The 12,662-nt window shown below is 38.4% G+C and overlaps 1 protein-coding gene across 2 annotated transcripts in view; it reads right to left on the bottom strand.

The window, feature by feature from the left end:
• Window positions 1-12,662, bottom strand: part of Chi (LIM domain-binding protein 2 Chi) — a 70,570-nt gene that overhangs the window by 22,000 nt on the left and 35,908 nt on the right. The window contains exon 2 of one of the 2 annotated variants that reach the window (XM_067773014.1): window positions 1,897-2,127. The exons of the other annotated variant lie outside the window; for it this stretch is intronic. The gene's annotated coding sequence lies outside the window, so the exon portion shown is untranslated. The remainder of the gene's footprint in view (window positions 1-1,896; window positions 2,128-12,662) is intronic. 2 annotated transcript variants of the gene reach the window in all.

Here is a 12,662-nt window from a genome sequence, read left to right on the forward strand (position 1 = left end):
ACCCAGTTTTTTAAATGGGCCCCTCTCACTTCCTAGGAACGATCATTTCAGACTAAGTGATATGTCTAGTGTGACACACACTGGCAAAATATCCCAACTTATTTCCAGCTGGAACATCAAATTTGACGGACCAAAAAAATTGACCGTAGAAAACTTTATTTACAGGATAGAATCTCAAGTTGTAGACGCTTTAGCGGGAAATTTTAACGTATTGTGTGAACATGCACAGATTCTCTTTACGAAGGAAGCGAAGGACTGGTATTGGCGCTATCGCAGATCAGTCCAACGTGTTACTTGGCCAGGTTTATGTGAGGCCCTAAGATTAAATTTCGAGGAACATAGAACCGATACTGATATCAAGGAAGCGATGAGAGCTAGGAGACAAGGTAATACGGAAAGTTTTGACGAATACAAAACCGCGGTATTAAAGATAGCTGAAAGCCTAAAGAACCCAATTAGTGAACTGGAATTGGTAGAGATGTTACAAAGAGGACTGCGTCCTAGAGTCAGGCAACAGCTTTTGTATGTGACTGTTAACTCTGTTGCACAACTACGAATGCTGTGCTTAAAAGGAGAAACGCTTTTGCAGGAAATTTTCAAAAATAATTCATCTAATCAAACCCCAACTATTTCTAAACCAAATTTTAACAAAAAACTAGTAAGCAAAGTAGAATTCGAAGAAGACTTGGATGGCAGTGATGCGATACCTCCTGCTGCAGATGCTAACAAATTGGCAGCTGTAAGAAAAACAGATTCCAAAATCATATGTTGGAATTGTAGGCAAGAAGACCACAGGTATTTCGACTGCGTCGCAGCACGTACCATATTTTGCTACGGCTGTGGACTTGTTGGAGTTTATAAACTAAATTGTAAAGCTTGTTGTCCGAAAAACTCGAATGTGAGCGAAGGCTCCATGACGAACCTTCGCAAGGACAAATAAAAATTTATCTGGATGAAGATAATAGAAATAGGGAGAAACTAAACGTGACTGGAAAAGAGTCTACCCAAAAAGTATTTAAAATAATACCATATAATGAACGTATTAGAATTTATAAAGAAAAACGCAATGAAATTTTAGGCAGTAAGGATAGGAGTGATACAAAACGATCTGCTTTGCGTATGAGTGATTTTTGGCGGAAAGTTAAAACCAATCGTAAAAATGTTAGTAACCTCGTTTATTCAATTACTAACAAAGAAAATGATCTTAGGCCATATTCAGAAGTAGTTATTGATGGTAGGAGACTCCTGGGATTGTTAGACAGTGGAACGCAGGTGTCTTGTTTAGGTAATAACTTAGCTAAAGAAATCTGTGACCAGCACAAATTGTCTACACACGCTGCTACGATAAGTACGGCAGATGGTCGAAATCAAATAGTATATGGCACGATTTTACTTCCGGTAACGTTCAAAGGTCAAACAAAAAGCATTAAATTTTATGTTGTGCGAAGCATAGCCCAAGATTTAATACTTGGCGTTGATTTTTGGAAAGAATTTAGCATATCACCACACCTTATCGCGCAAATAGACGTAGATGATAAAACAGAAGAAAATGCCAATAAACACCATCTCACCGAACAGCAAGCCATAAAGTTGAAAAATGTTATAAATACCTTTCCTTCTTACGAAAAGGAGGGGCTAGGGAAAACTTCTCTAACCGAGCACGTAATAGAAATTGAAGCAAACGTTAAACCAATGAAACAAAGGTACTTTCCTATATCCCCAGCCATAGAAAAACTGGTACATAAAGAGATCGATGAGATGCTAAAGCTAGGGGTAATTGAAGAAGCACCAAATAGTCCTTGGGCAAGTCCCATAGTGTTAGTACGAAAGCCAACGAAAGTTAGATTGTGTCTCGATGCTAGAAAAGTAAACAGCGTAACAGTAAAAGATGCATACCCTTTACCGCATATCGACGGAATAATAAGTCGATTGCCGAAAGCTGAGTTCATATCTTCACTGGATTTGAGACGAGCTTTCTGGCAAATACCCTTGTCGGAAAAATCTCGTGATTTGACATGCTTTACTGTTCCGAATAGACCATTATACAGATACCGCGTGATGCCCTTTGGCCTGTGTAATGCACCACAAGCCCTTTGTCGTCTAATGGATCACGTGATACCAGCAAACCTGAAAGATGAAGTTTTTGTTTATTTGGATGACCTCCTTATTATTTCAAACAGTTTTGAAAAACATATATCTGTATTATCTGAAGTTGCATATCAACTTCGAAGGGCTGGCCTCACTATAAATGTACAGAAAAGTAAATTTTGTATTCGCGAAGTAAAATACCTAGGTTTTATTGTGGGAAATGGCACTCTTTGTACTGACCCAGAAAAGGTTTCATCCATGATAAATTTCCCAGCACCAAAGACGGTGAGACAGCTAAGAAGATTCCTTGGTATGGTAGGATGGTATCGGCGATTCGTCGACAATTTTGCATCGCTAACTACGCCCCTAACAAACCTTCTTAAAAAAGTCCGTGGATTCCACTGGAATGAAGAAGCGCAAGCAGCTTTTGAAAAACTAAAGAAAAAGTTTGTAGGTGCACCAGTTTTAGCCAATCCGGATTACCAAAAGCCCTTTTTAATTCAATGTGATGCCAGTAATCAAGTTGTAGGTGCTGTACTGGCCCAAGTGAATGACCAAGGGGAAGAAATGCCTATTTCGTATTTTTAAAAAAACTAAATAAAGCCCAGTCGAATTATAGTGTAACAGAGCTTGAGTGCTTAGCTGCAATATTGGCAATTAAGAAATTTCGTCCTTACGTTGAGGGTCAAGAATTCACCGTGATCACTGATCACGCAAGTCTTAAATGGCTCATGCAACAAACCGACCTTAGCGGCAGATTGGCGAGGTGGTCGTTAAAATTACAGGGTCACATATTTAAAATTGTACACAGACGCGGAACCCAAAACATTGTTCCGGACTGCTTATCAAGGCAGAACTTTGAAGAAATCTCTGAAGTCAGTTGTTATCCAATTATTGATATGGAGTCAGATGAGTTCGAGTCCTAAGATTATAAAAAACTAAGAGCTTACGTACAAGAAAACCAATCTCGCCTACCTGATGTGCAAATTAGGGAAGGAAAAATATACAAAAGAACTGAACATCCAGATGGAAATGAGGAACGGGAAAAGTTTAACTGTAAATTATGGATACCAAAAGTATTGACTGTTAAGGCCATTGAAAGTGCTCATAATCCCCCAAACAAATCTCACGGTGGTATTGCAAAAACTCTAGCTAGATTACAACTAAATTTTTATTGGCCAGACATGATAATAGATGTTAAAAGATTTATAGCCAGTTGGTCTATTTTTCAGCAAACGAAATCACCTAATGCTATTCTTCGCCCACCGATGACAGACACATTTAAGGTTCAGCGTCCATTTGAGCAATTATATATAGATTTGTTATGTCCATATCGCAGATCGAAGGAAGGTAATATTGGCATGTTGATCGTGGTTGATCATATGACAAAATTCCCCTTATTAAAGCCTCTAAGAAAACTGAACTCTACGGCAATAATAAAGTATTTAAGGGAAAACGTATTTACGATATTTGGTACGCCAGAAGTGATTATAAGCGATAATGGGAAGCAATTTAAATGCACGCAGTTTAATAATTTTCTGGGAGAAAGAAGTATAAAACATGTTTATAAAGCCGTATATAGTCCTCAGGCTAATGCCAGCGAAAGAGTAAATCGCTCCATAATACTGCCATTCGTACCTATGTCTCAAAGGAGCAAACGAACTGGGATAGATATATACCGGAAGTTTCGGAATCATTGCGAAGCTCGTACCACCAGACAATTGGATTTAGCCCATACTATTCGCTTTTTGGTCAGCAAATGATCACCAATGCAAAAGATTATTCTCTTATTAGGAAGTTAATGACATGTGAGGGTGAACTAATTAATAGAAATGAAAAATTAAAGCTTATTAGGGATTCTATCGCCCATAACATTACAAAAGCTAATGAAAATTCAGCAAAAAGGTACAACTTGCGTAGTACGTCCACTACTTTTAACATTGGAGATGAAGTTTACCGAAGGAATTTCGTACTCAGCGATTCTTCGAAAAAGTTCTGTTCAAAATTTGCACCAAAGTTTATTAAAAGCAAAGTGGTAGGTATGAAAGGAAAGAATATCTACCAACTAGAAGATCTAGCCACAAAAAAAAGAGAGTTTTACCACAAGAAGGATATAATGAAAAGAGTTTCCTAATTTTAACCCTCTTCAAAACATTGCCACTGTGCAGCAATGTTTGTTTTGTACTGGGTTCCATACCGACAAAGCTATCATTCTTTTTTTTTCTTCCAAAATTCCATTCTTTATTTTAAATAAACCAATGCACTAATTTAATGTATGTCCATTCCCTATTGCAAATAAATTAATTCACTAACTTAAATACAGATAACTTCATTGTGAATAGTATCAATCATTGATTGTCAATATCCCATTACTGAAATTTACGAAGTGTCAAAAATGAGTAGAATGCAAGAAAGAAAATTAATAGAACGGGAAGAAGGTATCCGCTTCCGGTCAAAGCAAGCCTATATATACAGGTTTTTCAGCTGAAAACAGCCTCTTGTTCCTGTTTTCCAGCCAGCGGTAAGATCATAATCGTGATCCAGTTTTTTTTTGTCGGTACGGATTTTTGCCAACAGTCGATACGGTTTTTACAGCCGCGTTAAAATCCTTTCGAAAAGTCGCGTTGACCGTACACAAAAAAATTAAAAAAAAAAAATCCGAGTACGCAAACATAAATGTAACTTTAACACAATATTGTTGAGGTCGGGGAGCCAACCACCATTTGGAATTGAAGAAGGGTATTGCAAGTTGCCCAGAAGACACGCAGCCAGCAGCTAAGTGGTCATGGGAATTGGATTCCTGAGTTTTTTTTTTCTTGGTGTTTGAATATTAGATTTTTATGCGATTAGCAAACTATACCAAATATACATAGATAGCAAATGAGGGCAGAAATTTGCTAAGAAACCACTAGAGAAAAATAGCAAGAAAATTATTAGTTTGCAAAAATTAACCTGAAGGGAAATAGGAATAAAGAAAAAAAAACAATGTAAGAAGTATTTTCTTTCTCTCAGAAAATATTTAATGTCCAAAAAAAAAAAAAAAACTTTTCTAACTCTCCTAGTATATGTACGTATGTATGATAAACCTAGAGAACAGGTACAGTTAGGCTCAAACTGAGCTTCAAGTCGAGCTCAGTAGAAACTGAAAAATTTAGTATGTTCGCTAGTCTAAAAAGGTGTACATGCAGTGAAAAAGAAAGAAAAAAGGAAGAATTGAAATGAATACAACATTTTAGAAAAAAAAGGAAAAAAAATGTAATAGGCAAAGTGCGATTAATTACAATTAAAGTTAAGATTAATTAGGTATTTGAAAAAAAAAAAAAATCAAGTAAGGTACCCAGAAGTGTGAAATGTGAAAGAAGAAGAAAACTTCTTACAAAGTGCATAAGGTACATACACGTGGGATATATGTAGCTATCAGAGCGCTGATACTACCCCAATTCTTAAAGTTTTAATATTTTTTTTTGAATTTTCACTGGAAAATGAATGCAGTCTAAAGAAAAAAAGGGGTTATCATAAAGATAAGAGTTTTTTTTGCGTGTCGTTCATTCATTTATACATAGATACCTACAATCCTATTGCATATATATATAATTTCCAAAGCCGCTCATCGAGGGCCACGAGGGAAGCGCTTCACTTCGGAACCAGTATAGACGACCGTGAGTATTTGGGATTCAAGGGGTTGTGTAGCGCAACATATAGCTTCTCCAACCCAATTGTCAACCTCACCTTCGAGCGGCGAATCCCGTTTCACGAGGCTCTGGCGACCCCAAGCTCCTCATGGAACTTGGGGGTGGGGAGGGAGGGATGGCCTGAAGGTTCAATGTGGCCATATAAATCGTTCCCAAGATGGTCGGGCCAGCACCTTAATGGTGCTGTGTTACCGGAGCGTATCGGATCTGTATCCGACAAAGGACCATCACATCGATAACGCTCCCCAAAGCCTTCGGGGAGTAAACTAATCGCTACAACAACAACAACAACAACAACCGTGAGTATTTGAAAATTATATAAAACATTTTTGCTATTTAAAGAAATATTTTTTTTCTGATATAATTTGGTATCAAAACAAGTATAGTAGAAATCAGTAGCGTTTAAACAACTTTTATTACAAGAATATACGTGATTATATATATATATGTTGCCTACATACATATATGTTTAAAGTTTTTTTTTCATGCTTATATACTTGTTTAATGAAAAGAAAAATTTGGTTGTAAAATATTGCCACAAAAAAAATTTAATTTTTTTCTAGCACCCTAATATACATAATTTTCTGTATGCGCATGAACATACACACGTGCATAGTTACATAAGAAAGTGTTTTTCTTTTGACCGCCGCTCTGAATAGCATAAGCTAGCTTAAATTGTGGGGAGAGCCGTTTCTTTTGGCAATATACATTTTGCTTCCTCTCTCTAATTCCGAAAATTAATTTTATAACTTTTGTTTGTTTTGATTTGAAGTTTCTACTTCTTTCATATTGAGGTAATCCTATGTAAAATTAAAAGTCAAGTATAAAAAAAAAATGTAAGGCGCGATAACCTCCGAAGAGATCTAAGGCCGAGCTTCTCCTCCAATTTGCGTCGTGCTCCTCTTGATTTTCCCTACAAATTGGCCGGACGGGACCTACATGTTTTATGCCGACTCCGAACGGCATCTGCAAAGCAGATGAGTTTTCACTGAGAGCTTTTCATGGCAGAAATACACCCGGAGTGCTTGCCAAACACTGCCGAGGGGCGACCCCACTTAGAAAAATTTTCTTCTAATTGAAAAATCTTATTTCTAAAATTTTGATGTTGCTTTGCCCGGGAGTTGAACCCAGGGCATACGGTGTGATAGGCGGAGCACGCTACCCATCACAACACGGTGGCCGCCAAAAGTCAAGTATAACAACAAAAAAATAGGCATGTAGATATAAGTTCAATCCCACGTTTTGAATATATGTACGTTATCTGTGGAAATAAACGAAATTTTGTATTGATCAGAGGAAAATGATCGTTTAAGTTCTTTTCTATCTCTGTCTGAACCCGAAGGTAAAGTAAGTTGTAGGAAGGCGGGGCTTTCACCCATTTTTAAAATTTCCCCACAGAAATGAAAGCCATGGATAGGGAGGGCAACGGGGCAGTTTCACCATCTAAAGCTGCCAGGATTGTAAATGGTAAGGATCTGTAGTGTGGCTAATCACTCAACGTGATTTTGTTGTTGTTATCTTTTTTTTTGATGTAGTTCATTTTTTTGGTAATTGAATTAGTCAGTTCGTTAGTGTGCACAATTTTTTTTTGTATGGCCTACTTGTGTAGACTCACTAGTGTTACCCTTCTTTCTTGAATCCCACGGCAATGGCTGAAACTCCGGGCTGAACAACGAGCAAGGTGCACACGGTGGGGTAACACTGAGAAGATGGATGTCTGTAGAGGAGCTTTCCAAGCTGCACAGGAGGGATCCATTACACACACGACATCAAACCGCTACACGAGAAAGTACAGGCGATCAGCAACTTTCCCTTGCCCGAAGCCGCCAAAGAGTTGCGTCGGTTTCTGGCAATGATAAACTTTTATCGTCATTTTTTGCCAAACTCAGTTCATCACCAAATACCACTCGTAAAACTAATTCCCGCCAACAAAAAGAACGACAAAACTCGAATTAAATGGACTGACGATACAATTCAGCACTTTAACGCATGTAAACAAGCCTTGGCAAATGCAGTGTTACTAGTCCACCCAGCATCTAATGAGAAAATATCGCTAAGTACGGGCGCAAGCGACACGGCCATCGTCGCAGCTCTTCACCAAATTATTAATGATGAGTTGCAACCTCTAGCATTCTTCAGCCTCAAACTCACGCGCGCAGTATACCTGGCGATCAAACACTTCCGAGACATGCTAGAAGGTAGACCATTCGAAGTCCGCACAGATCACAAACCGCTGATATACGCCTTTAAGCAAAAGTGCGACAAAGCATCACCACGGCAACTACATTTGGACTTTATCAGCCAGTTTACAACGAACATTGAACACGTCGCCGGCTTTGAAAACACCACGGCTGATACCCTTTCACGCATCGAAGCACTCGAGTCAACTAGCATCGAAAATAAATGCACTGAGCTGAAGAAACTCATCGAAGGTGACACCTCTCTGCAGCTGAAATAAGTTCGTATACCCAATACGAACAGCACAATCTACTGCGATACATCAACATCAGAAGTTCGACCATATATACCGCAAGCGCATCGAAAAAACGTCATAGAGAAAATACACAACATCTCACATGGCGGTGTGCGCGCAACCACCAAGCTTATCAAAGCTCGCTTCGTGTGGCCGAATATGGGTAAAGACATCGCTAAAGAAGTACAACGATGTCTAGACTGCTAAAGATCTAAGGTCAGCAGACACGTTCGCTGAACACTACAACAATTTCATTGCCATCACGCAGATTCGAACACATAAATATCGACATCATCGGACCACTCCCACCGTCAAGTGAGTACCAATACTGCCTTACAATCATCGATCGATATACGCGTTGGCCAGAAGCGGTGCCACTGAGAGATATTTCAGCAGAAACGGTCGCCAGAAAGTTAGTTGCAGTTTGGTTGTTGTTGTTGTAGCAGTGCTCCGCCCCACCTAACAGCCGCGACCGATCACAAATTGTCATCAATATCCTCTAACGGGATTCCAAGGAAACTTGCTGTTTCAACAGGGGTGGACCTTAAGTAAAGGGGTGTTAGAGGCGATGGTTCCACATTACAATTAAAGAGATGGTTGGTGTCATGTGGGGACACATTGCAAGCGGGGCATACATTTTGTATGTCGGGGTTGATTCTGGATAGGTAAGAGTTTAACCTGTTACAGTATCCAGAACGAAGTTGAGCAAGAGTGACTCGCGTTTCCCTGGGGAGTATGCGTTCCTCTTCCACAAGTTTTGGGTACTTTTCTTTGAGTACTGAATTCCTGACATAAAGGTCCGACGCCTGTTTGTGGAGTTTACCAAGAACCTGCTAGTGTTTCTTTGCTTCATACTGCTTCCGGAGATGACTCCTTAAGCCCCTAGGCGGTGTTGGCTCATCAATCAGATGTCTGTTTGGATGCCCAGGTTTCTGGGTGTTCAACAGGAACTGTTTGGTTAGCATCTCATTTCTCTCCGTGATGGGGAGTATTCTCGCCTCATTATGTAGATGGTGGTCTGGGGACATATTCATATATTTATATTTCTTTATTGCAGTCTATGGCATTTAAAGCCCTTACAGACTAGATAACAATGTTAAATTAAAATTAGATATATATTTAATAGTATAGTACATAAGTTGAGTATAGACACAATAAAATTTACATGCTATGAATAGATTGACCAGCACATTTATCTGTTTGAAAAGATATCAGTAAGTGTTGTTTTAAAAGTAAACTTAGAAAGAGCAAAATCAATAGCTGAAGAATCAGAGATGCGATTAAAGTCGGTCATAGCTCTAAGCAAAGGTGCGTTTGAGGCATAGAGGGTTCGGACACAATCCGTATAGAAAATAGGTATATTACGAAGAGGCCTTATAGGGATATGGAATCGGAGACTCCTGAGGAGACAAGGTGCATCAACTACACCATTAATGATGTCATAAACAAACGTGAGCGATAGGACTCTAATTTGATAAGTGAGCACCTGGATTTATAAGATGGAATCGGTTCAGAAAAGTTCATCGAGCGCAGCGCGAACCGAACAAACGCTTTCTGCACACGTTCAAGCCTAACAATATGGCATTCATGATACGGCCTCCAAATAAAACAGGCATATTCTAGCTTCGAACGAACTAGTTCAGTGAACAATAACTTGAGGGTGTAGGGATACGTGAAGTCTGTGCAGGAACGCCTAATAAAAGCCAGAAGTGAATACGCCTTAGCAATAGTAGAATTTATATGAGTCATGAAAGAAAATTTCGAATCGAAGACAACACCCAAGTCCTTTATCTCGTTAAGAGTTGAGAGGTGGGTACCATCGAGAGACTAGGAAGTGGGAATGAGGCCACGTGATTTAGAAAAGCTTACAAGAAAGCATTTGCTAACATTTAGTGGCAAGTTATTGGCACGACACCAAACAGCAACGTTATCTAAATCAGATTGCATTTTAATCACGTCGTCTGAGTTTGCGCTGGTATTAAAAATCTTTAGGTCATCAGCGTATAATACAAAATTAGAGTGCTGGAAGCAGGTGGAAATATCGTTTATAAAAATTGCAAAAAGTAATGGGCCAAATATGCTGCCTTGAGGCACCCCGGAGGTCGCTGTGAATGTGTTTGAAGAGTTATTGGCTATAACCACAACACAGCAACGCTGGTGGAGGTATGATTTAATCCATGATAAAAACATTGAGTGGAAGCCCACGCGAGTCAATTTAGAAATCAGGATAGAATGACTAACTTTATCAAATGCTTTTGAGAAGTCGGTGTTTACAGTATCAACTTGACAACGGTCATTAAAAGAAGATATGCAAAAATCAGAGAAGATAGATAGGTATGTTACAGTGGATCTACCGGCCATAAAACCATGCTGATTTTCAGTAATTAGAGGTTTAACAGCAAAGTACATTTATTGTTTCACAATGGACTCGGATGATTTTGAAACCGATGATAATTTTGCAATGGGCCTATAATTCGCGACATTGTTCTTGCTACCATACTTGAAAATAGGGCTGATGAAAGTTATCTTCCACGCATCAATAAATTCGCCGCACTCTAAAGATTTGTTGAAAATTAAAAGGAGGGGAAATGCCAGAGCCAAACAATTTTTCAAAAGATAAGACGATAAGCCGTCAATATCAGTATGGGTAGATGATTTAATATTCTGGATTCCATCGACCATATCTTTAATTGATAGAGTCAGCGCACCAAAGTTAATGGGACTGTCAACCACAGTGGGCAACTCCTGCGGGTCTTCCGGTGGCGTAACGAAATTGGAGCAGAAGTAGGCTGCAAAAAGATTGGCCGCTTCAGCTGTTGATGAAGCATGCTCAGAATTATAGATGACTGAGACAGGGACACTTGAGCATCGTTTTTTTGGAATTTACATAAGTCCAGGATGCCCTAGGGTTTTCCTTAATGTCGGATTCAAAATTACGAACATAGTTACCATGGAGCCTCTTGACTAACGCTTTGAATGATTTGGAATAACGCAGGTATTTTTCTTTATACGCCATTAGCTTAGTGACCTTGAACTTTTTGTAAAACCTATTCCTCTGATTCTTAAGCCTCTTTAGTTTTCTAGTATACCATGGTATTCTGTAACACCGCTTCATTTTCTGAGGTATATTGTTTATGCAGATTTGATTTACAACGTTTTTAAATAAGCTGAAGCATCGAGCAAGATCACATCCCCGAAACAGGGCTTCCCAATCAACGGAAGAAACTTCCTGATATATACAGTCATAATTTCCACGTCTAAATGAAAAAGTAGGATCCTCATTCAGAGTTCCAATACTTTCGAAGTTATAGAATTCTACTTCGAGGATAAGCGGAATGTGGTGCAAACCAGAGCACGACAACGGTTCCAGGCATTCGGTGACCGTACAGCTAAAATTATCATTAAGAAAGACAAGATCAAAAATTCTCGACAGTTGATATGTTAAGCATGTTTAAAATACGTAAGTCGTTTGGTTCAACAAATTTGATTAGATCACCCAGTAGTTGTTTGCTTCAGAGCTACAATTTTTGATATAGTTATTAAAAGTTTTTAAAGTTTGTCAAACGTTTCTTCTCGTTTTATATCCTTTAATTCTAAAGTTAAATATTATAAAAACCGCGTACGAATTTTTTTTTAACTCATTTGTTTTTGTTACTCGACGGCTCCGTCCTCGTTAGCTTACATATTGCGTTTTGATAAATAAGCTTACCGGCCTAAAGGTTAAGCATGTTCAAATTACGTAAGTCGTTTTGCTCAACTAATTTGAGTAGATCACATAACAGTTGTTTTTTCAGAGCGACAATTTTTGAGATAGTTAGTAAAACTTTTTAAAGCAGAGCCGGCCACATAAATTCTAAAACAATTCCATAAGTGTGTGTAAAAATTGAGTGACAACTTCCCACAGTGTGCTAAAAGAAAATGTGGACTATGAAGTTTGAAATTAAAAAGGACTTTGGTTATTTGATTTCTAATCTGATTATAGCTGTATTTTTTTCACGTCTATATACGTTTACGCTTAAACTTTATATGGACTGCTAAGCGACAAGCTTTAAATACACCTCTGAAATTGCTACGCATAAAATTAGTACTACTAAATTTCAATACGCATTATACTCAGATTTAACTGAAATATGTGCTGTATTTTTTTCACGTCTATATACGTTTACGCTTAAACTTTATATGGACTGCTAAGCGACAAACTTTAAATACACCTCTGAAATTGCTACGCATAAAATTAGTACTACTAAATTTCAATACGCATTATACTGAGATGTAACTGAAATATGTGTCCATGTTTCACCCTCTGCACTAATTCCATGTATTCTATGCGCGTCCACAATCTATCACAACTGATTCAGCTATACGTTATACACAGAAATACAACAGAGGGTTGTGTCTCCGCTTTTTGG

Source organism: Eurosta solidaginis, chromosome 3 (genome assembly GCF_040869045.1).
Source record: "Eurosta solidaginis isolate ZX-2024a chromosome 3, ASM4086904v1, whole genome shotgun sequence".
Classification (NCBI taxonomy): domain Eukaryota; kingdom Metazoa; phylum Arthropoda; class Insecta; order Diptera; family Tephritidae; genus Eurosta; species Eurosta solidaginis.